Here is a 25,520-nt window from a genome sequence, read left to right as displayed (position 1 = left end):
GTTTAGCCAGGGGTGGCTGATCATGCAGCCACATCCCAGTCCTATTTTTTGAGACAGGAGTTTGCAAAGTTGCTGGGGCTGGCCTGGAACTTGCGATCCTCCTGCCTCAGCCTCCCAAATTGCTGGGATTAAAGGCGTGTGCCACAGGGCTGGGGTTATGAAGGCTCTTGTCCAAGTCCTTGTAGGCATGATTCTTTTCAGAATTGAGCAGACAGGACATGCACATGTGCTGGTTTCATGGAAACTGCTAGATCTTTCCTGAAACCAGTTTATTTGCTTTTCATCCAGTCTTTAATGCTTCTGGAATAGACAGATGGGTAATGTGGCCCCAGATGGTTTGGGGCAAGGGATGAGGTGGGTGCTGGCATAGTTAGGGCATCCCCGGGAGCCTCCAAGGAGATGCATTGATGGGTGTGGTGGGTGCTGAAGCTCGGGCCGGGGTTTGACGGACCTAGGACGATGGCCCTCAGACGGTGCAACATGCTCAGTCACCGGCCCTCATCAGGAAGCTTTGCGCTTCCCTGGGCCACCCATCTGTAGGCTAGAACTGGAGGCTCATGAATATTATGCTCCTGAGGACCAGGCCAGGCCAGAGTACAGGGGGGTCAGGGGTGGAGGGAGTGGTGGGAAGGACATCCAGGGGATGGGAGCCAGGGGTGGTGGCTGACACCACCAGGAACCCTCATTCCTGTCCTCAAGCAGGTCCCTGCAGGCAGGGGCCTGGGGTAGGCAGAGCCCAAAGCTTGGCCTCCCAGTTGCCTCCTGGCCTCCTACTGCTCTGGGACTTACTTTCTTCACCAGCCACCTGACATCGGCTGCAGACATGAGTGGGGGTGGATGAAGGCGGGGCCTGAACCCCAGTCCACCCCCCCCCCCCACACACCCACATACTGTCTGACCTTGGGCTCCATCTGCTCTGCTCTGAGGCATGTTGGTGGTGGGCCCAGGCACAGCCCCAAGTCCCCAGGGCAGAGAGAAAAGGCACAGTGCTTAACCGGACAGGAGGTTCCCAAATTGGGGTTTTAGTTTTTCCCTGTATCAGAGACTAAACCCCAGGGCTGCTGGACCACAGAGGCCCACCCCAGCCCTTTTTATATTTAGAGACAGGGTCTCATGAGTTGCTGAGGGCCTCAGTAAATTGTTGAGGCTGGCCTCCAACTCATGATCCTCCTGCCTCAGCCTCCGGAGTCATTGGGACGCAGGTGTGAGCACAAGGGGATGCTCCTAGCAGGAGGAAGGCCAGGCTGCAGGCAAGCATGTCTCTGGGGATGATCCTGAGTGGAAATGAGACCATGACCCTACAGTTTGTAGAAAGTTGGCTTTATTTATAATTTAACCACGATATCTCAGTCATGCCATTTTGGCATCATCAGCGACAGTCCCCTGGAATCTGGGTCAGTACTTGCCCACCACTGTGATCACCGCCCACAGGCTGTAAGCCCAGGCCACATGGGGCCAGTAGGAATACAAGCTCCTCTGAAGTCTGGCGCTCTCCAGCCACAGCCCAGGAGCCGGGAACTGGGCCTGCCTGCCAGAGTCCATGGAGTCCCCAGTGGTGGCCTGGAAGGCCCTGCCTTCTAACAGGAGCAGGAGATGGATGGTGGAGGCTCCCATGGGCTGGGAGGTGGCTGGTGGTGGGGCTGCCCTGCTGGGGACTGTGTCTAGAAAAAGCCACGTGTGAGAAGGTAAAGGGCTCTGGCCGGGGCCGAGGGCCCCCTGGTTCTTGTCACAGATCTCTGGGGACAGTGTGCCACCTCTACTGAGCCTTTACAGGGCCCATGCAGAATAGGGGCACCTTCCCGAGGGAACCTGCAGCTGCATCTGATAGGGGCCTCGAGACCTCTGAGAAGGTCCCCAGCTCCATGGTCTACTCACCTGTCACCACAGATGTCATTGTCTTTCTATCTCAGACACCAGAGTAACCTCCCAGGGACCCCAAGCACCGAACGCTGAGCTCAGGCCTTGAGCCTGAGCCTCCCCTCCTGGCTTCTGAGTATGGTGGAAGCTGAATTTGGTGGAGGCCGAGAGAGCTGGCCCCTTACTTGCATTTGGTCCCTAAGTGCAGTAAGAACATTCTAGAAACACAGGGGGAGACAGAAGACATCCTTTCCCAGGAGCCTGGGGGCAGCTGCGCAGTGAGGACTCACCACAGCTGACTGGAGTCTGGACAAGAGGACTTGGCAGAGTGGTCCCCTGAGGGCACCGAGCTCAGACAGGCGAGGGTGGAGGTGGCAACCCCAGGCCTCCCCCGGAGGAGGACAAACCTTCCTGGCCACGAGGTGGCCACGAGGTGGCAGGAATGGCAGTCCTGGTTCTGCCCCAGCATGAGGCCTGTCTGGACACTTGGTGGGAGAGCAGCCACCCATGGCTGGGCAGGGAGCTGTGTCATCCTGAGCCCAGAGGACCCAACATCCCCCACAGGAACAGTCTGCACCCAGAGAGTGCCACCTCTGGTAACAATGGGGGGTGCGACCCGACACTCGACCACCCTAAGGCCACACACACAGATTTTGTGCTTCCAACCAGAGTCAAAAAGCCACCTTTGTGGGGACCAGGAACGCCATGGTGGCTGCACACATCACTGAAGGGGGGAGGGGAGGCCAAAACCAAAGTCAGACAGAAAATGGGGACAGCACTCCCCATCCCTGTCACAACTGCAGCTGCCAAACCAGAAGGAGGAGAGGAGCTCCACCGAGGGTGTGCGCCCCGTGGTGTAGAGGAGGGGCAGATGTCAGCCAGATGGTAATATCCCCACACGCCACAGCACCACTGCCCCCGGTCACCACTGCCTTCTGAGGAACTGCCCGTATCCTCCCTGGTCCTTGGGCAGGCTTGGCTCTCTGAAGAGCAGGGTTCCCATGTTGCCCACCTTGCTCAGCTCCTTGACGAATTCTCAAAGGACTGGGAGATGTTGGTGACCGCCAACAGGATCCTGTCCCCAAGCTGATGGTGCCCAGGAAGGCAGCCAGGACTGAGAGGCCCCAAGGCACAGGCCCCCAGAGGCCGCCGCCATGGCTATGTAACAGGAGGAGGGCAGGTGGTCAGCCCTGGGCCACCGCAGAGCCCCCAAGCTGGCCACCAGTCATGCCCATGACTGAGACCACAACCTCAGGAGGCCCCACCACCTCCCTGAAGCATTATCTGCTAACACTCCTGTGGACCCCACTAATGCTATGGGACCTAGTCCCTGCTAGGGGACTGTGACTAGTCCACACTGAAAGGCTGCCGGAGGCAGTGGTCCACAACTGTCACCCCAGTATCTCAGGAGGCTGAGGCTGGAGGATCACAAGGTGGAGGCCAGCCTCACCTACTTTGCAAGGCCCTAAGCAGCTCCGCAAGACTGTGGCTTTTCCCGTGGTTTCTTCTTTCAGGAAAGGTCACCAAGTGAGAACCCACAGGACAATCTAGACTGCCACCTGACTTTGTAGACACAGCCCTTCTCACTGTGGCTGCTGCCGAGTGGCAGATGAAGAGCTAAGAAAATGGCAGAGGGCACCAGGGAGGCCGATGCACAGCGGCAGCAAGCACTCCTCCTGCCCCGGGCACCTGCACCCTGGGGCGTTTCCCACCCTCCCTCCTCTCCACCCCAAGGTGATGACCACACAGGCCACCTGGCCGGGGCCCAGCTGGTCTCTCTCTGCCATGGCCTTGTCTTTTGGAACTAACCTCCCTGCTTCAAACACCACCAGCACTCTTCAGCTCTGCTGGTCTCTCAGCCACATCCACCATCTGTCTTTTTTCAGTCTTGGGGATTGAACCCAGGGGTGCTCCACCCCTGAGCCCTGTCCCCAGCCCCTTTTTTGTATTTTATTTAGAGACAGGGTCTCAATAAGTTGCTTAGGACCTCACTAAGTTGCTGAGGTTGGCCTCCACCTTGCCATCTTCCTCCCTTGGCCTCCAGGCGTGCCCCACAGAGCCCAGCTCAGGTCCATCTGGAGCCCTACTCTGTGTTCAGAGCCTGGGAACCTGCTTCTGGATGCCTAGGGCAGCATGCCACCAGCATGAGCAGAGGTGAGGGCCCCTGCTGCCAGCACCAACTCTACAGAGCCCCATGCTGGGTCTCCAGGCTTCGTGTCCCTGGCTCCCTGCTGAGGGCGGCAAGCATCTTTTCCCAGCATCCAGCACTTAGCAGGTTCATGAATATCCAATGACACAGGGACTTTGCCTACCCTGTGATCCGCGAATGGGACCCATGGACAGGGGAGACACCAAGGCCCACCGGAGCTGGAGGCCTGGGAGCCACACCTACTGACTGGGGCGGGTGCTACACTCGCTGGTTGAGCTCATGCATCATGGATGTCTCCAAATGGTCCCGCATCATCATCTGCTGCTCCTTCAGTTGCTTGGCCACCTGCATGATGTCCAGAGCAGACGATGGGCTCAGAGGTGGGTTCGGAGGGAAAGGTCTCAAGCTGCTGGACAATTAAAGGGTTCTTCCTGCAGCTCTATGTCTTTTCACGGACTTTAAAATGCCCTAAGGGATTGGGGGTGCACCCCTGTCATTCCAGTGGTTTGGGAGGCTGAGGCAGGAGGATCACAAGTTGGAACCACTTAGCAAGGCCCTGAGCAGCTCAGTGAGACCCTGTCTCCAGATGAAATCTAACAAGGGCTGGGAGGTGGCTCGGGGGTTAAGTGTCTCTGGACCAACAAGGTGCCATAAGGAGAAGACCAAACAAGTGTGATTTTCCATTCTGACTTCAGGTTCTCAGACCTGCTGCTGATGGCTGAGCTCCATCCATCTGTACTTAATGCTCTGAACTGTCTCACCAAGGTGGGTGGCCCATCTGCATGTCATAAGCCATCACTGTGACAAAGCAACAAGTTTGAGTGACACTTTAAGCACGTCAATGCTGCAGTCCGGCTGGGCAAAATAATCGGGAGGTGACAAGGTGTGGTACTGGCCCTGGTAGCATGCAGTCTTGATGGGCAGGTCCACCCAGAAGCCCTGAGGACACAGAACAGGGGCCCTTCACTGCCTCGCTGCTCACTATGGTCCAGAGACATGAGAGGTGGCACCAGCTCTGGGGACCTGACTTATGACACTGCTGGAGAGCACCTGCCCCTTGCCTCACTCCCACTGTGCTTGGAGCACACACAGAAAAAAAAAAAAAAAAAACAAAAACAGAAAAACTGGTTTCAAAATGTACTAAAGTGCACTCTACGGCCATTTGTATCTAAACAAATGAACAAACAAACAAATCCAATTATACTGAAGCCAGAGACAGTGGCACATGCCTGTCATCACCAGCAGCGCTGGAGCCTGATGCAGGAGGACTGCAAATTGGAGGCCAGCCTCAGCAACTCAGCGAAACTCTGTCTCTAAATAACATATAAAAAGGGTTGGGGATGGTGCTCAGGGGTTAAGTGCCCCTGTGTTCCATCTCTGGTACCAAAAAAAAAAAAAAAAAAAAAAAGAAACGTAGACTTCCTGTGCTCATGCTGGACACACCTGGAAATGGATGACCACAGCAAAGACAAAGACGGAGGCGATGAGGTTCATGAGGTTGAGGAGATTCTGGCAGGAGAAAGCCTCTCTAAGGGCTCGTATTTGTCTGTGCGCTTGGCCCAGAGATGGAACAGTGCAATTCCATGCCTGTTGGCAGAGAAGGACACCAACTTGAAGGGAAGAACAAGGGGCTGGACTCCGCTGGGTCTTAGGCCTCCTCCTGGCCAAAGCAGAGGCAGGAGAACAGAATTAGCCAGGAGACTCAGCCAAGAGACTCATGGCACCCACAGTCACGGGGTCACAGTCTGGATTTTTTTTTTTTTTTGGCACAGGGATGGAACCCAGGGGCCCTTGGCCACTGAACGCCACCCCCAGCCTCTTTGTATTTCATTCACAGACAGTGTCTTGCTGAGTTGCTGAGGCCTTGCTGTTGCTGATGTTGGCCTCCAAGTTGAGATCCTCCTGCCTCAGCCTCAACAACAGGCAGAAAGGGGCCTGACCTTAGGAACAGGCCACAGACCAGCCAGGGACACTGCAGCACAGTGAACCAAGGTCCAACCACTTCAGAAATGGTGTGAGACTGACTTTAGGACAAAAGCACATTGGGAAACACTGTCACCATGGCCCCTGCTGCCAGGTCAGTGCTTCCCTAGACATGGCATCTGTGGGCAGAGTGGCTAACAGCTGGGGACTCAGACGTACCAGTCTCTCCCTGGGACAGCATTTTCCTGTCACCCCAGAGTTGGGACAGTAGGACTCCCATCACCTTCTGGACGGCCACTCAGATAGGCCATCTGTCCTGTAGACCACATGGATGGGATGTCTGTGACAGAAACGCTGTCCTAGCTTTCCCTGCCCCCCTGGCATACCTGTGGTGGTCTTCTGACAGCCCCTCTTCCTGCTGCCTCTGGCTATGTGGGACAACAGCTGATGTCCCTGTGGTCGAGAATCTGGAGACATGAAACCTTGAGCATTCTGTAAAGGAGGAAGTTCAGCAATCCTAGGGGGGGAAAGCAGGGACTTGTCCTGGCTCCTCTTGCCACCAATGACCTCTCTGAACTCCCCTCACTTGCTCCACTGAGCCACGTGCCGACCCACAAACACACCAGCTCATCTGTGCCCCAGGGCCTTTGCACCTGCCAGGTTCTCTAGACAGACCCATAACACTCTTCCCCAGTCACCAATTTTTATTCTCTGCTCTACTCTGACCAGGTGCCCTGGGATGACACTGATGCGCACATGTCTTACATTATATCCCTTTGTATTCTTAGCATGCACAGAAGTGCCTGGTGCTTAACAGCATCTGCCTGACAAGTGTCTGGAATGAAAGCTGGGTTACAGCAATGGCAGGGTGAGGGCCTTAGGAGTTTTCTGAATGTTTAACATGGTCATTTCTTGCAAGTCACTACCCACTGATCTCTGGGAACTGGGTTGTTTCATGTGCTATGTCGCCCTGGGGGCAAGAGCTGTGTGACATCTGTACTGTCCACTTCCCTCCCAGCCTGGATTGTCCCCCACCTCAGGGAAGATGGACCAACTGTGCTCTCCACCCTAGGGGCATTTCCACACCCCACTTTCCAAGTCGCAAGCTGAGCCGTGGTGGCACTCCTGGTAACAGGTGGCCCTTCCAGCTGCAAGCTACCTGTGCCTGCTCCACCCTCTTCTTGCCCTTCCTGGGGGTGTCCCCATGGCTCCACCATTTTGGCTCCTTACAGCACCACTCAAAGCCCCCCAGGTAGCCCCTCTGCCCCTGCCAGGTCCCAGAGGTGGCCAAGGGCATCCACCTCCAGGTCTCGGTTGTCTGTGGCCTTCATCTCTTGCTAAGTTCTAAGGCCCTCACTCTGATGTCACAGTGGCTGCCTCAGGCTGGATGGCTGTGCCATCTCCCCAGCCATTTTCTTAGACTGTTTCCCAGGGACAGCAAATCATTCCTTCCAAAACTGTCCCCTTACTCACTATCCTGCTTCCGAGCAAAGTGATCCTCTGGCTGGCTGCCATGGCCCAATCCTTCACTGACTGGCCCCTGTGGCCACTACTGCTCCCTCTCCTTTCAAAGGCAGGCCCCGCCAAAGCCAGGAGGTCTTGGCAGATACCCCAACTCCTACCCAGCTTTCACCCCCACATCCACAGCTGGGGTCCAGCTGCTTTGCACCCCCAGATCCTCAATTCACTTTAGATTTTCTGAAATTCTAGGAAGAGTCTGGTGTCCCTTTGCCTACTCTTCTGTAAGTGTCCCCGACCCTCCTTCCCAAGGTCCAGTCTTTCCCATGGGATCCCTCAGGCACCCTGCAGGGACCCATCTGCAGTTTCCTTAATTTGATGACATGGCACTGGAGGCCAGCTGAGAACCAGCTCCACAATCAATTCCAAGAAAACACGAAAATGCACACAAATATTTTCCATGAGAAAATTCCCAGCAAATAACAGATTCAGGGTTCAGAGGCCAAAAGAAAAAGAAAGGAAAAAAAAGTCAATTTCCCTCTCCTAAAAAGTCTCACATATTTTGCAATTTTTATTTTATTAAGATTTGTAAGCCAGGTGTCATGGTGCATGCCTGTAATCCCAGTGGCTCTGGAGGCTAAGGCAGGAGGATTGCAAATTGGAGGCTAACCTCAGCCAAATTGGGGCTCTAAGCAACTCCGCGAGACCCTGTCTCTGAATAAAATACAAAAGAGGGTTGGGGATGGGGCTCAGGGGTTAACTGTCCCTGAGTTCAATCCCCAGTGCCTTCTGCCCCAAATTGGCAATACTGCGGATTCAACCCAGGAACAGTCATTCTACCCCAGCCCTTTTGAGGCAGAGTCTCACTTATTTGCCAAGGCTGTCCTTGAACTTGTAATTATCGAACTAACTGCTCCTTGCCTGAACAAGTGGTATGGTGTAGCAATTTCATTTTTAGAATCTTATTCACTAAGAATAACTGCTAAAATATGTGCAGATGATTGGCCGAGGATATTCACTTCGATGCTAACTGTGACTGAGAAAGGACTGAAGTGTCCACCAGAAGAAAATTGGCTAAAATCAACACTTCTTTATCCTTGCAGTACAGGTTCCTGCTAAGAAATATGAGGCAGAATTACTCTGTGGCATGTTAACTATCCTTGAAATATTCTTATAAGATGTGAAAGTTTAAATTTCGTTTTGAATGTAAGTGGTGGTGTTGTTGTTGTTGTTATTATTATTATTATTATTATTATTATTATTATTATTATTATTATTATTATTTACTAGGGATTTAACCCAGGACCACTTAACCTCTGATCCATGTCCCCAGCTCCTTTTATATTTTATTTAGAGACAAGGTCTCACTGAGTTGCTTAGGGCCTCACTAAGTTGCTGAGGCTGGCCTCCAACTTGTGATCCTCTGCCGCAGTCTGGCTGGGCACAAAATCACGAGCCACTCAAGCAGGAACAAAGTTTATTTTTTGAAACTGCCGCCAATGTCCGGTACCGCCCGGGAAGATTTTTTCCACCCACGCGGCCTCCTCTCGGACCGCCGAGCGAGCTCCTCCCCCGGAACTCCCTCCTACTGTACTTCCCCAACCAATGGGAACTCTCCAGGAGTCCCGTAGCCAGCCTAGGTGAACAGCAGGAGTCCAATATCCATATGAATGCAAATCTTAACATAATCATATCATCTCAATGGCTAGCTGGCGTCACCTTTCAACCAAAAATGCCATGCATCATATACTTGGCTCTTAGCATCTCCCCCCTTCTGTTTAAGTAACAAGCAATCTGGCTAGGGACCGTGCCTGTTAGGTTTGTCCAATTCAACATATGGTTCTTACCCGTCATCGGAAAACTGACTTTTAGGCGTCAGCCTCCTGTCTTAGGTTGATACCACTGCAATTGGATCATACCCGTCACTGACTACCGGTCCAGCATATAGCCATACTTGTGGATAGGCCTATGTACCAGTGGGGGGGTGAGGTTCTTTGCCTCACCTCTGTTGGCCCCCAAAATTAGACCATCACTAGTAGAAGGGAGGAGGATACAGAAATGTCATGACACCAAGTCAATTAACGGCTCCTAGGAAAAATTACATCACTGGTGACACATCAGCAAAGATACGCTAGCACTACCATAATTCTCTGCATCAACAAATAGATCACAAAGCATACAAGTGATACATAGTCCAGGCAAGTTCTGTAAACAGTTCAAAGTAGAGGAATCTATCAATATGTCCATATCCTCCCAAAATAAAGCATACAAGTGATACATAGTCCAGGCAAGTTCTGTAAGCAGTTCAAAGCAGAGGAATCTATCAATATGTCCATATCCTTCCAAAATAAATCGACTCATTGATTGAGCATTACTTGTTGAGTTATAAATCATTGATGTATCAGCTTACACGGTTTGTTGTGATAACTCTCAAAGAAGTTGTAGTTTGGTTTTATCTTTGTCTTCACCGGCACTGGGATGAAAATAGGAATTTTGACAATGATGCTAAAAAAAAAAAATATGTAACATTTCAACAGGTACTAAGAAAACAATATTTAGAACAATTTACATTATCCTGAACAGAATTATTAAATATAATGAAAAGGAAAGGTGAAAGTAAACAAACAGATTTGTTAACCTTCTATTTGTTCATATATTAGAACAATCCTCAACAGCTGTTTACCCAAATTAAATTAAACTATTAAAATCACGTGAATAATAAAAAATTTTTTTTTTTTTTTTTTTTTTTGGATCCATGTGCATGAGCGCCCCTCATATGTGAAATATGGACATACGCACATACAGACATACAACACAAAACAGAAGTGTGCACACATAACATATAACACATAAGACAATAGTAAAGGCCTTGTAGCTTTACCTAGGTGAAATCTCCATTGCAATGTTCAAAAACTCCACAGTCAAAATATAAAACTGATCAGAAAAAACATTAACCTAGGTCTGTATGAGCTCAAAAATAAAATAGAACTTTATGATGTGGGAAAAAGCAATAATAAAATAGATATTGAAAAAAACATCCTGGTTAATCACTGTCACAGATGTAAGAATAGCCAAGCTGGAGATCTGGATATCAGCTGTTATGGATTTGAGTGGAATCATCTTCCTTTTGATCTGTAGGAGCTGTTTTAGTTAGTCTTTCTGGAATCCAAATCGGCTGCTGTTCTTCCTGTGGAAAAACACAAACAGAGCCCCGACTCCAGACTATCACTGGGTCAGGACCTTTCCATTGTCCTGTTAGAATATCTTTCCAAAGTACCTTAGGCTTATGTACATTTTTTGGATACAAATGTCTTTCCGCAGCACTAAGCCCTGATGAATCCAAATTTAAAAAGTTTAGAGTAAAAAGGGTTATTTTAAGTTTATCTTTGGGGGATATATACCCCTTTCCAATTCCTTCCTTTTGTTTCAATAAGTACATTTTAATAGTTTGATGAGCTCTTTCAACTATGCCTTGTCCTTGTGGATTGTATGGAATTCCTGTTATGTGAGTAATGCCAAATGATGAGCAAAATTGTTTAAAAGAGGTGGACGTATAACCAGGACCATTATCGGTTTTTAACTGTTTTGGAACGCCCACAGTGGCAAAATTTTGTAAGCAATGAGCTATAACATCTTTAGTTTTTTCTCCAGCATGAAGGGAGCCCATCAGAAATCCGGAAGAAGTATCAACTGTAACATGTAAATATTTTAATTTTCCAAATTCTGGCAAGTGTGTGACGTCCATCTGCCAAATATGGTTAGGTATCAGTCCTCTAGGATTGACTCCAAGATTAACTTGTGGTAAAAATGTCACACAATTTTGACATTGTTTTATTATATGTCGGGCTTGTTCTTTAGTTATTTTAAAACGCTTTTGTAAAGTATTAGCATTGACATGGAACCTTTTATGAAAATTTATAGCTTCTTCTATTGTGGAGAAAATATGTATGTCATGTGTAGTTTTATCTGCTAACTCATTGCCCAAACTAAGGGCTCCAGGCAATCCTGTATGTGCCCTGATATGTCCTATAAAGAATGGATCTTTTCTGTCCCAGATTAGACTTTGTATAGTAGAAAACAAAGAGAAAACAGTAGAAGAAGGGGAAATCCTACCAGCATCTTCAAGGGATACTATAGCATTAACTACATACTGACTATCAGAAAATAAATTAAATACAGAATTTTTAAACATCATAAAAGCTTGTAATACTGCATTAAGCTCTACCTTTTGAGCTGATTGTTTGGGTACTAAAAATGTAAAAGTTTGATCAGGGGTAACTACTGCTGCTGTACCATTATTTGACCCATCAGTGAATATATTTGGAGCATTCATGATAGGGGTTTTTTTTGTCATCTTTGGAAAAACTACAGGATGTTTAGACCAAAAAGACAACAAAGGATTAGACGGTAAGTGATTATCAAATGAAACATTAGATTTACACATGATTATTGCCCAAGTATTTAACTCATTAGCTAACTCATCAATTTGATCTATAGTATATGGAGTAATAATTTTATTGGGAGAAATCCCAAACACTCCCTTGGCTGCTTTTATTCCTTTGAGTATTAATTGTCCTACAGCCTCAGGATACCTAGTAAGAATAGTGTTAGGAGAATAAGATAAATGTATCCACAATAATGGACCTTCTTGCCAGAATACTCCTGTAGGAATATTTTTTGTTGGCAGTACAATAAATAATAAAGGCAAACTTATATCAATTCTATCCAAATGCATATTTTCCATATATGTTTCAATGATTTTTAATGCCTTTCTTGCTTCAGGCGTCAACATGCGGGGTGAATTTGGATCTGATGAACCTTTTAGAATATCAAATAAAGGTCCCAACTCTCCTGTTGGTATGCCTAGATAAGGCCTTATCCAATTTATGTCTCCTAATAACTTTTGAAAGTCGTTAAGTGATTTGAGTTGATCTACTCGTATTTGAATTTTGGGTGGACGGACCATGGTTGAGGATAATAAAACCCCTAAATAATTAATTGGAAGATTTAATTGTACTTTATCTATTGCTATCTCTAGATTATAATTTTTTAATAAATTTGTAAGTGTGGCATAACATTCTAGCAATGTGTTTTTATCTTTATGTGCCAATAACACATCATCCATATAGTGAAATATTTGTAGTTCAGGATTTTGATTTCTAAGTGGCTGGATTGCTTTGTTAACATAAATTTGACACATAGTTGGACTATTAGCCATCCCTTGAGGGAGTACTTTCCATTCATATCTCTGATCAGGACCTTCATGATTTAGTGCAGGGATAGTAAATGCAAAATGTGGACTATCCTCGGGATGAATTGGAATTGAAAAAAAACAATCTTTAATATCTATAGCTAAAACATACCAGGTTTTTGGTAAAGCAGACAATTGGGGAATCCCTGATTGAGCAGGTCCCATAATAACCATCTCATTATTAATGGCTCTTAAATCTTGTAACAATCTCCATTTACCAGATTTCTTTTTAATGACAAAAATGGGAGTATTATGGGGAGATACGGAAGGTTGTATATGTCCCTCCGCTAATTGTTGTTTGACCAGGTCATGGGCTATTTGTATCTTTTCTTTAGTCAGGGGCCACTGAGGAACCCACACTGGTCTTTTTGATTTCCAAGTAATTTTGATTGTCTCAGTGGCCCTTTCTGAAAACCCAATCCATGTCTATTTGTTTTTTGATCTATTTGAATTGGTGCTGTCATACCTTGTTCTTGTTCTCTTAATCTTTCTTCTTTCCTAAAGCCTTGTATAGCTCTAGTAGTGGGCGCATTAGGATTGATGTTATTTGTTAATGTCAAACCTAATTGATCTAGGACATCTCGTCCCCATAAATTTATAGGAAGATGATCCAATACATAGGGCTGTATAGTTCCTTCACATCCTTCAGGATCCTTCCAATCTAATACCATTGCACTTCTATGGGGATTAGTTGCCACTCCTAGGCCTCGAAGCGTTTGAGTGGCTTGTTGTAATGGCCAGTGTTTTGGCCATTCTTGACGAGATATTATGCTAAGGTCTGCACCTGTATCAAGTAGCCCATTAAAGTCATGTCCTTGAATATTTAGTTTTAGCATTGGGCGAGAATCTAGATTTAAAGACAGCATAGCCCAATCTACACCTGTGGAGCCTAATCCCCTGGAACCTCTTTCTACAGTACGACTGGAAAATTTATCATGTAGGCTGGGTATTATTAATAACTGTGCTATTCTATCTCCTGGTGAAATTACTGATATACCTCTTGGAGAACTAGCTATAATTTTTATTTCACCTTCATAATCGGGATCAATTACCCCAGGACTTATCATAAGTCCTTTTAGTGTTGAAGAACTGCGTCCCAATAATAAGCCTACTGTTCCTTGGGGAAGAGGTCCTTTTACTCCTGTGGGAATGATTTGAACTCCCATCTCTGGAGTTAGTACTGCTCTGGCAGAGGTGCAGATGTCCAACCCTGCGCTCCCTCTAGTTTGTCTGATGAGGGATTTAATGGATAATGCGTCCTGGGCACTACCTTGATGGTGTTGCTGGGTTCCTCCACTGCCCCGTATATTTGTGGTTTTGGGCCCCGGAGCATTGGGCCCTCCAGTCCGTTTTTTGGCAATGGAGCCTGATGTCTTTCTCCACGATATCGTGGGTAAACACTTGGTCCTTGTCTGTTTTTTGATAACGGAATACCTTCTATGGTGGTTTGAGAACGGCATTCATTAGCCCAATGTTTCCCTCTACGGCATCGTGGGCAAATACCCGGTATTCTATTCCTTTGATACCTAGCCTTGTTAAACCCTCCTCCTATGGGGCAACTCCTTTTAAAATGTCCTGTTTGATCACAATTATAGCATGTTTTTGGCCTGGCATCTAAAGCCTGTTGTACTGCTGCTAAGACTTGCCCTTGTTCATTAATGTCTCTACATAATTTAATATATGTGTTTAAATCTTCATGTTTCCATGGTCTGATGACCTCTCTGCAGCAACGATTTGCTTGGTCATAAGCCAGTTGTTTTATAAATGGCATTGCCTGTTCTGTATCTCCAAATACTCTAGATGCTGTCTGAATAAGCCTATCTACAAATTCAGCGTAAGGTTCATTAGCTCCTTGTATTACCTTAGATAATTGTCCTTGTAAATCTCCATGCCCCTGTAAAGTTTTCCATGCCCTAACTGCGTCTGCAGCAATTTGTGCGTATACGCCAGGATCATATTCAATTTGTTGCCGTTGACCCTCATAAGGTCCTTTTCCTAATAACATCTCTAGATTTCTTTGAGGGTAACCGGCTGTTGCATTTCGCCTAGCTGTCTCCATGCAAAATTCCTCATTGGCAACCTTCCATAACAAATATTGTCCTCCATTTAGCACAGATCGACACATGTTAGCCCAATCTGCTGGCGTCATGTCTAAGTTGGTAATGGATTCGACCATGCTCACAGTGAAGGGTGCTTGCGGCCCGTAGGTTGTTACAGCCTCCTTTAATTGCTTCACTGTTTTGAAATCTAAAGCACGGTGAATTCGTTGCCCTCCTGCCTGCTCAAGTACAGGGCATGCTAATCTTTGGGGTCCTGCCTCAGGATTCCGTCCATCAACTACGGGAGTTGAGGGCCGCTCAGCTGTAGATGGAGCTGTTGGTTGAATTACGCCCTCTGGTGATAGAACGGGGTTAGTAGCAGCCTCCTGTTGTAATTCCCCGCCTGATGGTTGTTTTTCCTCTAAGCTTTCTTTCTTCAAATCTTCCTCTGTCTGACTAGCTTGAGAGACCTTCTCTTTCGCTTGACCTAACATGTTTTCTACCATAGTCTGGACCTCTAACAATTTACTTAACAGTCTTTCGGTTTGTTTTTTACTAGTTTCTAATCTACTATAAAGGTAACGCAACCCAATAAGATAGCATAAAACAAAACCGAAACAGAATGAAACAAAAACCGAACAAAGAATAGTTGTATCAATTTTCTCTTTCTCAGGGCCGAACAACTTCAAACCTTGAGCCAACCAATTTTCCCAGTTTGCCTGAGAAAATTCTAGGGATAGGCAGCTTGAAACAAAAACAAGATAAATCAAAACGAGAACACATTGTTTTTTGAAATGGTCACCCATTTTGTTGCCTTCCCTCAGGGGCGAGCAATTTTACTCACCTCCAAACTTCAGGCGTTCCCCGTGCGGGCCACCAGTTGCCGCAGTCTGGCTGGGCACAAAATCACGAGCCACTCAAGCAGGAACAAAGTTTATTTTTTGAAACTGCCGCCAATGTCCGGTACCGCCCGGGAAGATTTTTTCCACCCACGCGGCCTCCTCTCGGACCGCCGAGCGAGCTCCTCCCCCGGAACTCCCTCCTACTGTACTTCCCCAACCAATGGGAACTCTCCAGGAGTCCCGTAGCCAGCCTAGGTGAACAGCAGGAGTCCAATATCCATATGAATGCAAATCTTAACATAATCATATCATCTCAATGGCTAGCTGGCGTCACCTTTCAACCAAAAATGCCATGCATCATATACTTGGCTCTTAGCAATCCTCCTGCCCCAGCCTCATGAGCTGCTGGGATGACAGGCTTGAGCCTCTGCACTGAGCTATATTTTTAAAACTTTGCACACTGAAAATTCAGAAGAATTGTTTCTGAAACAGATATTTTCCCCCAGAGGAATATCCTGCATGCATGGAAACTTTCTGCAGAGGTGCCCCATGGGAGGCAGGGCCCTCACCTTGGTCGGTGTTCATGTAGTGGGGTTGAAGGCCTTCCTCAGGATGGTTTAACAGATGTTGCTTGAGATGGAGAAAGAGAAGCCAGAGCCCAGGCCATGACTTTCTAAAGAAGCTCATCCAAAAAAAGGACGATCAAGCCTGCCACAAAGAAGTGCAAAATTAAAATAAATAAATTAATAAAAGTGGACTCTGTGTTACTGGCCCCAGGGTCCTGATTCCTTCCATTTTCAATGATTGGGCTTTCTACTATAAATGCCAAATAAGAGGCCCTTCTCAATCTGTCTCACAGGAATTCAGAAGCCAAATCCAGGGTCTTTCTATTCTCTATTTTTTAAAAATCTGTTTTTTAGTTGGAGGTTAATACAACATCTTTAATGTATTTTTAGGGGGTGCTGAGGATGGAGCCCAAGGCCTTGCATGTGCCAGGTGAGCCTCTACCACTGAGCCCCAGCCCCAGCCCCTACGTTTTTTTGTTTTTGTTTCTTAATTGTTTGGGGGTTTGCAGGTGGACAGCATGCCTTTATTGATTTCAATATTTCTCTTTGTAAATGGGTGCAGTGTCTTTATTTGATTGATTTCTTTTTGGGTGGTTCCCAGCCTCCAACCCAGGGCCTCACCCTGCTCAGGCCAGTGTTTAGCCCTGAGCCCAGCCCTGATCCTGGCCTGGCCCCAGCTCTGGCTGAGTACTGCTGAGGAGGAAGAGGGATGACGGGGTCACTCAGGAAGCGGGGTGCGAGAGGGGTTCACCTGCATGGTGATCAGCAGACAGATCCCAGCGCCCATCTCTGAGGGTACCCTGTCCATGCCTGTCATCACATCCATGATGGACTGGCCTATGGTGACGATCATGCTGAACACTAGGATCCCAAGAAAACCCTGAGCAGAGTGTGGCAGGAACATAGATGACACTGCCCCCTGGGGACTTGGTGAGGAGTGTCCAACTGTCACACATCAAAGCGCATGAGAACTCAGAGGCTTTCTAGTGAAAGCACCTTTGGTCTTTTTTGTGGCTTTAGGGATTGAACCCAGGGCCTTGTGAATGGTAGGCAAGTGCTCTACTAAACCTCAGCCCAGTCATCCTAAATTCTTTGTTTAAAAAATGATCTTGAATTCTTAAGATACAAAAACATTTTAAAAAATTGTCAAGGGTAAGGAGAAAACTTCTGGGGCTGTAGCTCAGTGGGAGAGGCACTGAGTTCCATTTCCAGGTTTTCAAAAAATTAATGTTAAAAACGAAGAGAGAAAGAGGAAAAAAACACCTGATTTGGGCTTTAGGAAAATAATGCAATTTTTTTTTGTTTGTTTGTTTGTTTTGCTTTTGGTACCAGGGATTGAACTCAGGGGCACTCAACCACTGAGCCCCATACCCAGCCCTATTTTGTGTTTTATTTAGAGACAAGGTCTCACTGAGCTGCTTAGGGCCTCGCTGTTGCTGAGGCTGGCTTTGAACTCACAATCCTCCAGCCTCAGCCTCCCGAGCTGCTGGGATTAGAGGCGTGTACCACTGTACTAAGCCAAGTATATTTTAAAATGTCCAAAATAAAAATTGAAAAAAAGAAAACCACTTATTAGTGCTTTAGAAGAATAATGCATTAATTTAAGGCATTGAATAATAAATGCATTACTTAATATTTAATAATGCATTACTTAATTCATTAATGATTAATGCATTAATACATAAAAATATTCTAGGCTCTTGATTTGTGTCTGAAACTCACAAATTTAAATTAGATGGATTTCTCACTCAATTGTTTCACCTTCTAACTTAAGATCTCTGAGGCTTGCTGTATGGAAGATGGCAGAGTAGAAAATTGTAAATATTGTTTTCTAAATAATACATTCCAGTTAACAGAGGCTAGGCTTGGCTGACTCTGAGGCTGGTCCCCATTATTGGCACTGCCTATCATTTGATATGGCCAATACTGAGACTCCAGAACTATTATCTAAATGTCTTCTGCATCACAAAACTAATCAACAGCAGAGATAGACTGAGAGGATAACCTTTCTGCTCATGAAATCCTTTTAAATGCCAGTAGAAAAATAGCACTTGCTAAATAACTACCATGTGCTAGGCACTGTGAGAGTGATTATTCAATTTAATTCTTTTTTTTTTTTAATTTAGTACTAAGGACTGAGCATACATGCTTCATATCTGAGCACCATCCCCAGCCATTTTTTTAAATTTTATTTAGAGACAGGGTCTCAATGAATTGCTTAGGGCCTCACTAAGTTGCTGGGGATGGCCTCCAACTGGTGATCCTCCTGCCTCAGCCTCCAGAGCTACTGCAGTTACAGGCATACTCCACAGCACCTGCTTTGATTTAATTCTTATGACAGCTCTGAAGTAGATGTCACCTCCTTCGTGAGGTATGGAAATCATGGCTGACGAAGGGGTGACCTCCATGTCCTGATCCTTCAAGTCCATCCTCTGGGGCATTCCTGCCCTCCCCTGCCCTGCCTGGCCTTTCCCCATACCCAGCACCTTCCAGAAGTTCTCTCACTAACAGGCCATTGAGCACCTACAGGGTTGGCATGCCAAGAACACAGGCCAAACTGGGTTGTTTTAATGCCCCCAATTTCAGAGCCAATTCAAATTCTCAACTAGACACCAGAACTGTACCCATGATCTTTCTTACACTTCTGGGCTCCATTGAAAAGGGCTTGGTCTTTTGGGGTGTCACCCACTTCAATCTTCTTGGTTTCAGCCAAGAGTTGCATGATGACAATTGTAATCATACCCAGCTCCATGAGTGTGCCTAAGGAAAGAGGAAGCCACAAAGCTGCTGTGAGCTCAGGAAAGCAAGACACCACTTAATAAAATGAACCTACAGAATTGCATGCGACCCCTTCTCCACACTGGATGGGCTGCAAGGTTGCTGGCAGCATTTATAGAATAACCCTCCAAAACCAAAGATTAGAACACAACTGAGTCCCTCTGTTGAGCCCACGAGACCCTGTGTCATTCTGTTTGGAAAGTCACATACCCCTCAACAGCCTGCTGCATTCCCATCCCCATGGACAGATACATTCTAGCTGGACAGAGGTCAGAGAGGCCCATCCTTCATCAGTTCATAAAACTGGAGAATATTCCAATCATTTCCAGAGTCTGCAGACAGGGTTGGCACAATTGGATCTAGTTGGGAATCAACCTTTTCTTTCCATCATGTTCAGATGAGCTCTGATTCTGAGTGACTGGAACCTCATTTTTAAACCATGTCCATCAAATGCACCATCAACATACACAAGAAAATCATTTCCAGACCTACAGGTGACTGGTTAGAGTCAACCCTCCACTGTCACTCATGGTTTTTATCCATATATTTCACCTGTAGATATGAAAAAGATGCAGATGAGAAACCAATGGAAAGTTCTGGAGAATGTTATAGATGGACATGCCATCTCATTTCAGGGATTTCAAACACTCTAGTTTTTTCAAGTTTTCAGAAATTCTCAAGCAGAGACTTATCTTGCTCTTCCAGGTTTTGTATTGCATTCAAATCCAACTCTAAAGAAGATGGTGTTGCCCAGGCTGAAAGCACCGTTGATCAGGCTGTTCGACATGGCACATGCAGACTTTCCAGGTCACGGAGCTGCCCATTCTCTGAGCTCTGCAGAAAGGCTGTCATTCAACTAAATGGTGCTGGTCCATCAGAGAAGGGGCAGAGTGAGTCTGAGCCTCCCTCTGTTGGAGGCCAGAATCCCTCACATCCAGTAGAAAGAGTCCGCAGATACTGAGGCCATAATATCAAATAGAGGATCTGGAAACAAGCAGAAACCAAAGGAGTGGCATGTGAGTCCACCCTCTCCACCCTTCCCTAACACCAGCACAGGAGACTGGATTGACCTGTCAGCAGACTAAGAAGATGAAGAGGGGGGTGGCCATCCACAGCACCTTCTCCTTCAACTGAATCTGCAGAAGGGGCAGAGTCAGAGGACATGAAGTTTCCCAGTAAGTCAATAAAAATGGAGTCCAACAGACCCTTTCTCTGATCACCAAGGAAGGCCAAGGAGGGCTGGGGGCACAGCTCCATGGGGAAGCACTTGTCTAGCATGCATGATGCTCTGGGTTCAGTCTCCAGCAGACACCCTCCCCCAAAAAAGAGAAGAAGCCAAACCATACACCAAGCAGAGTCCTGAAAGGTGAGTCTCATGCTTTCTGTGGTCAAAGCCAATGTGAAGATGTCTGTAAGTGTCATGTCTGGGAATCCTGATATTATATAGCATCATGATCTTCCCACTGCTTAAGTGAGTTTAATAGCAAAGCTGTGCTCTTAACCACTGACATGAACAGTTTAGATTCTCAAGGTGAGGCAAGAAGAAGGCAAGTTCAAAGCCAGCCTCATCAAAAGCAAGGCACTGAGCCACTCTATGAGACCCTGTCTCTCCATAAAAAACAAACTAGGGCTGGAGACATCTCTTAGTGAGTGGTTGTTTCTGAGTTCAATCCTAGGGATAAACAAACAAACAAACAAACAAATAAATAAATAAATTCTTTTTGTTGTTGATATTTTTAAAATAATATTTTAGTCTTTATTTTATTTACCTATTCTCTGATGTTTAGTATTTTTTCTTCTACTAGTTTTGGGTCTGACATGTTCTTGATTTTCTACCTCCTTGAGGTGGAAGACTTGGTTGTTTTCTTTTTGATGTAGGTATGTACTGATCTAATCTTCTTAAAATTGCCTCTGCTCTAAGCTATAGGGTTTTTTTTTTTATTTTGTGTTTGTATCATAATTTTTCTAAAGAATTTTTTAAAATTTTTCATTCTATTTATTCATTGACTCTTGGTTATTTGAGAGCTTGTTATTACATTTGCAGACATGCAGAATGTTTCTGAAGTTCCTAATGTTGTACATTTCCAGTTTCATTACATTGTGTTCAGGAAAAAAAGTTATTTTAAATGATTTTTAGCTTCTAAAATTTTTTAAGGTTTGTTTTATGACTTAACCTATTGTCTAGTCTGGAGAATGTAATTGTTACTGTTGTGAAGAATTTGTCTTCTTTTGTTTTTTGTTGGAAAGTTCTGTTAAGTCCATCTGCTCTGCAGTGTACTTTAAAACTTATGTAAAGAAAGAAGAAGAGACAGAAGCAAGGTGCAGAGGCAGAATTACAGAATGGCAGAAAGTCTCCTTGTCCAAGGTGCCAGCTATACTTGTAGTAGTAGGTTACAATAGGTCACTGGCATCAGTAGTACATTATTGTTTATTGTGCCATTAGGCTATAGATTTAGCAATATTATGCAGCTTCTTTGATAGTTACCTACTAAGGTTGCAATGTGCAATGTTAGGAGATTTGTTGGCTCTCAAGTAAGTCCATTGTTTAAAGTTACTATTATGTGGACAGTTTCAGGTGCAGCAGAGCTTGGCAAAACACTGTGGTTGTCTAAAAAGAGAGTCCCCCCAGGAGCTAAGTGCCTTAGGTCAAAAAGCTTCCTCATGCAAGGCCAGACAACTGCTGTTGACGATGCCAAAGTCCATTTGTAGCATCTCGTAGACTGAGCCATTTGCTCTGGAAAACAAACAAATATTAAAGTTCAGTTTGAAGCATGTATCTCAGCATAATTTCAAAAACACAGTAAATGGCCCATTCCCCTTTGTCAAATAAAGAAAAAATTGCCACCTTTAACCCACACATGGCAGTTTTCACAGAACCTGGCCCACAGCTGCCTGTCTGTGGCCCCATCTCAGGATGAGCTTTCAGGATCCTCTGTGGACAGAAGGCTGCTCCTCACTGAATGAGAAGCTGCAATGGATTCCTTCCCAGAACATGGTGCCAGTTCCCTCCCCTGGTCAGCCAAGGAAGGAGATGCCAGTTCCTGAGTGAAGGCCACCTTATAGCCCACATCAACCACCTCTGTAAAGACCCATTGACCAAAGATCAAGCTAACAAGTTCTGGAGATGAGAATGTGGGCCAGTCTTTAGAGGGGGTTCTGTTGCCTAGGTCCATGTGCTACATGGCCACTGGCACTGTAGGCGCTGCTGCTACTGAGCATTCCATCTAGTGGGACAGAGAGCTGCAGGATGGGGACACATGGAGGGACCCCTTGAAAAGCATCTTCAGAGCCTTGGGCAGTGGAACCATGAGAGTTGCTGAATTTGGCCTCCACTCAAATAGCTGTCAAGTGGGAATAATGACAGGTATCCTCTTCAAGGACTCAAGGTTTCTAATTTTTGAAATGTTCTCTTGAAAAATTTTAAAAATGATTCCTGGCTCTCTCTCTCTCTCTCTCTCTCTCTCTCTCTCTCTCTCTCTCTATATATATATATATATATATATATATATATATATATATATATATGATTTTATATAAGTCTGTCTATATATGTGTTTGTGTGTGTGTGATTTTAACAAAATCTTTACACAAAATAAGTTATAGATGACTGAATCACACAGGATGTTCCTGAGAGACAGACTAAACCTTCCCTGTGTTCTTTCACTTTTCAGTTAACCCTTTAACAGAAGTAGAGGAGAAGCTAACACCAAACAGCGGCAAGGAGGGGCAGCTGCATTGGCTACTTGCAGAGGTGCTGCATGGCCTGGTGAGGACTGGCCAGCAGCTGCCTCCTTCTTCTCAGCTCAGGTGTGAAGTGTAAGCCCACTGGGAGACACAGCCTGATTCATGCCCCATGATCCATGATGTGCTGGCTATCTTAATCAGCACTGTGTTTTGGTTCCATGGCCAATGTTTAAATATTATCAAAAAGCAACTGGGTTCGTCAAATTGGTTGACAGGGTGGCCCTCCCCTCTTTCATTAGTGATTGCTTCCATTTGGATTTGGGTTGTCCCCAGAGGCCAGGTGTTGATGGGGTTCCTAGTCTGGTGATGATGGGGTGGAGATCCTTTGGGGCCTTTGCAGAAGGCTCTAGATCATGGGCCTTGAGGGAGGCTGCATGAAACCAGCTCCATCCTCTTTCTCCTTTGTTCAGGGCAAGAGTGAGTGGATGTTTTCTCTACCCCACACTCCCTGCCACAGGGTGCTAACTCACCACAAGCTCCCAAACCTGACCACAATCTAAATCCTCTAAAACTATACGCCAACAAATGCCTTCTCTCTGCACGTTGATATCTCAAGTGTTTGCTCCAGTAATGGAAGCCACCGACATGTCACCATGTTGTCTGGACTACAGCAGCAAAGAAAAATCCCAGAAGGGAGCTGGGGATGGATTCCAGTCACATTTCCCAGTGCACGTTGGACCAGGGCAACAGCACGTGGAGTTCCTGTCCTCTGCAGAAAGCCTAGGTTTTGATTCCCCTCTTCCCTGTGGACAACAGAGCCTCCCTCTGCCCCAACCGTAGTGCTTAGAAGAGTAGGGCTTTGAACTATGGGTCCTGGTGGCTCACCTCCTGAGGTCTAGGTCCAACAGCCAGACAAGGCAGGGAAACACTTGCCCCCACTGGCCAAAAGCACTTGGCTTCCATGCAGAGAGTCATGTCCTCTGTCTTGTTTCCTTGGCTTCAGCATATCTGTTCTAAACCTTTCAAATTTACTTATTTTTCTAATCTTTTTCTCCTTGGCAACACAACCCTTTATCTTCTAGTTTCATCTTTATTACTCACATTCCCTCAAGATGAGTATTCATTACAATGTTTTAAATTAAGACCTACACTGCCCTCCTAGTTGTGTGCATTGTGGCTCCCCACACAACACCTGTAATTGTTAACACAGAATTTCAGGCAGTTTGTACATTATATTCTATTAAAAACTCAGTTCCACTCAAGGTTGTCACAACCCAGGGATTACAGCTTCCTGCCAGGTGATGTGCTGAGATATATTCACACATTCCTATTAGCAGAAAATTCCTTCCACAGGCCTGTGTTTCACACCTCATTTGATATCACAATGCAACAGAAGACATAAAAAGAAGTGGTCATTTATTCACATTTTGGAAGGGATTCTAGAGGGATACTAGATAAGCATAAATTATCACACCACAACCACAATCCCTGCCCTTCTTCAGCCCTGGGGAGGAGGGTGGGGCCTGGAGCTGTCAATCACACAGCCCTTTCTCAGTCACATCTAAGAACTGCAGACTCTGTTCTCAGAAAACATCAGTGACAACCACCTCCAAGAACTTGTGTGGTTCTTTGCATTTGAAACATTATCATTTGGCCAAATATTTCAACAAAATTTCCTCTGCATGGAACTTGGACACCATCACCTACCCAGTGTCCCAGGATGCAGGGACAGATGGCACCCACAGTATGTTCTGGGGGTATCAGGACCCCTGGCACTGTGGTTACTGTCTGGCTCACTCTCACTCAAGTCCCCATCAGAGTCCATGGCCCCCAGATTACCTCCCACCTTCTATCCCAGGCCTTCAGCTGATGTTAATGGGAACTCCTGACTTCAGGGCTGGCTATGACAGTTTCTCAGGGGATCACATGATCATAGTTATATCCTGAGGGCCAGGGATGACCAGGACCTGTGCTGGGCCTGTCTGGGAAAAAAAGCTTCTAACAGAATGACCACATCAGCAGATGGATGCAGATGTAGTCAGTGTCCACCATCCTCCTCCAGGATGGAGAGAACCTGAGAGGAATACAACCATGGGAAGATGGGAACAGGCTCTGAGGAGAAGGTTGGAGCCCCAATCCAACACTCCTGATGCCTGTCCACTGTGAACTCAACCTGCCTGAAGACCTTCATTGTTGCAGGAAAAATGGACAAAACCACCTGAAAAACCAAGCACCCGAGAAAAAATTTTCCACCAGGAATATGCACAGCAGTGCTATGGGTTAGGTTTTGGGTCTGGAAAGTCCCCCAAAGTCTCATGCACCTAAAGGCTCAGTCTCCAGTGCAGCAATGTCCAGAGGTGGGACTGATAGGAAATGACTCCATACAGAGGGGCTGACTTCCTCAGTGGAATAATGCACCAGATGGATTGAAGATGGGAATGGATTTTTGGGAGTGGAACCCAGTTGGAGGAAGGTTATCACTGGGGATGTGGCCTGAGAAGGTTCATCTCATACCCATCTTCTGTCTTCTCCACTCCCAAGGCCTGGGGCTGTGCAGAATTCCCCACCACACCCTCCACCCATGATGTTCTGCCTCACCTCAGGCACATAGCAATCTAGCTGACCTACTATGAACTAAAGCCTCTGAAATGGTCAGGCAAAGTTAATCTTCTTTCCTCAGAGCTGTAGGAATCAGGTATCTTGGTCACAGTAATGAAAAGCTGCATAACACACTGTGAAAAACAGAATAAAGCCACAGCCCTTGACAGACACCAACTCTGATGAGTCCTATCTGCCACTCTCCCTTCCCTCTTCATTCCCTAATGGCAGAGACCATCTCCCACTACAAAGCCCAAAATTCTACCCAACATGTACTTCCCAAGGGCACCTGCTTCTTGGGCAAAGTCAGAGATCCCACAGCTTACTGACGAGCTCTGAAGGGAAGACTCCCCTGGAGACTGATTGTAGAAGAAG

At 46.3% G+C, this 25,520-nt stretch overlaps 1 pseudogene; it reads right to left on the bottom strand.

Moving 5' to 3' along the window:
• Positions 1-2,779: 2,779 nt before the first annotated feature.
• Positions 2,780-24,372, bottom strand: LOC139703569 (protein transport protein Sec61 subunit alpha-like; annotated as a pseudogene).
• Between the last annotated feature and the right edge of the window lie 1,148 nt (positions 24,373-25,520).

Source organism: Marmota flaviventris, chromosome Y (genome assembly GCF_047511675.1).
Source record: "Marmota flaviventris isolate mMarFla1 chromosome Y, mMarFla1.hap1, whole genome shotgun sequence".
Classification (NCBI taxonomy): domain Eukaryota; kingdom Metazoa; phylum Chordata; class Mammalia; order Rodentia; family Sciuridae; genus Marmota; species Marmota flaviventris.
Note: the sequence above shows the minus strand (reverse complement) of the source record. Positions and strands in the feature narration are given on the sequence as shown.